Source organism: Myotis brandtii, unplaced genomic scaffold, assembly GCF_000412655.1.
Source record: "Myotis brandtii unplaced genomic scaffold, ASM41265v1 scaffold923, whole genome shotgun sequence".
Lineage (NCBI taxonomy): Eukaryota > Metazoa > Chordata > Mammalia > Chiroptera > Vespertilionidae > Myotis > Myotis brandtii.
In genome coordinates, this window is record NW_005371804.1 from 1,289,797 (window position 1) to 1,291,548 (window position 1,752).

Below are 1,752 nucleotides of genomic sequence, written 5' to 3' on the forward strand. Positions count from 1 at the left end.
GAAAAACCCTAGATCACCTTTTTGGATTCTTATTACCCAAGTTACTAAGAATATTACCAGTGGCATACAGGGAGCTTGGCCAATGAGCGGTCAGAAAAGGTGTTTCCTCTGTAGTTCACACCGATCGCCGCTTAGCCCCTGCTGATGAGTTAGGCCTGGGCAGGGGACCACCAACTCCCCGCAATAGCCGGCTCTGCCCCTGCTCCCAGCTCCCTGAGATCGCCGGCTCCACCCCTGCCCAGGCCTAACGCCTCTGGCCGAGGCATTAGGCCTGGGCAGGGGACCCCCAGCTCCCCGCTATCACTGGCTCCGCTCCTGCTCCCCGCGATAGCCGGCTCCGCCCCTGCCCCCAGCTCCCTGCGATCACCAGCTCCGCCCCTGCTCCCCGCCATCGCGGGTTCCACCCTGCTCAGGCCTAACAGCTCTGGCTGAGGTGTTAGGCCTGGGCAGGGGACCCCCAGCTTCCCACGATTGACAGCTCCGCCCCTGTTCCCCGCGATCGCCAGCTCCGCCTCTGCCCAGGCCTAACACCTCAGGCCCCCTTGGCTCCGATGGCAGGCTCGGTCCTGCCCAGGAGGCCCCTGGCTCAGGCCCTTCCTAGGTTACTCAGGGCCCACACCAGGCCTACCTTGGAGTGACCTGGGTGCCGATGATGTTCCCGGGACCCAGGCTGCTGGGCGCCTATGTATGCAAATTAACTGCCATCTTTGTTGGGTTAATTTGCATACTCATCCAATTGGCTAGTGGGCGTATTGGAGGGATGTTCAATTTGCATGTTTGTCTATTATTAGGTAAGATATGTGTGTATATATTTGTATATATAAAGTGTGTCCCAAAATTCACGCAAGATTTGAATTTTGCGTGAGCATTAACAACAACAATAACAAAAAATAAAAGCCTAATTTTACTTGGTTTATTGAATCAGATTCTAATATCTGTTGCCCTTTGATTTCAATCCCTTCTTCTTGATAAGCATTACCAAGTACCAATTATGGCCCAGGAGCAGGGACAATGACTATACTGTATACTTTATGAATCAATAAAAAATTTACAATTTTTAATTATAAACCTGTGTTTTCTATCAAAATTACTTCTTGCGTGAATTTTGGGACACCCTTTATATGTAAAGTATATACATTACATAAGTATAATCCTATATCATAAAAGCCTTATGCTAAGTGTCCAGTCATCCAGTGGGCCATTCAACCAATCAAAGCGTAATATGCTAATGATATGCTAAGGCCGCTCAACTGTTTGCTATGAGGTGCACTGACCACCAGGGGGCAGATGCTCTGACCAGTAGGTTAGCTTGCTGTTGGGGTCTAGCCGATCGGGACTGAGCGAGATGGGCCAGATGCCTTGGAGCCCTCCCGTGGTCCCTCCCCAGCTGGCCAACCTCCCGCGTCCCTCCCTGGCTCCAATCGTGCATTGGTGGGGTCCCTTGTCCTGGCCTGTGTCCTCTCACATTCAGCCTGACAGCAGAACGGTTGCTATGATGCGCACTGACCATCAGGGGGCAGACACTCATTGCAGGAGCTGCCCCCTGGTGGTCAGTGGGTTCCCACAGGGGGAGTGCTGCTCTGCCAGAAGCCAGGCTCACAGCTGGCGAGTGCAGTGGCGGTGGCGGGAGCCTCTCTTGCCTCCATGGCAGTTGGACACCCCCGAGGGCTCCCGGACTGTGAGAGGGTACAGGCCAGGCTGAGGGACGCCCCCCCCCACCCCGAGTGCATGAATTTCATGCACTGGGACTCT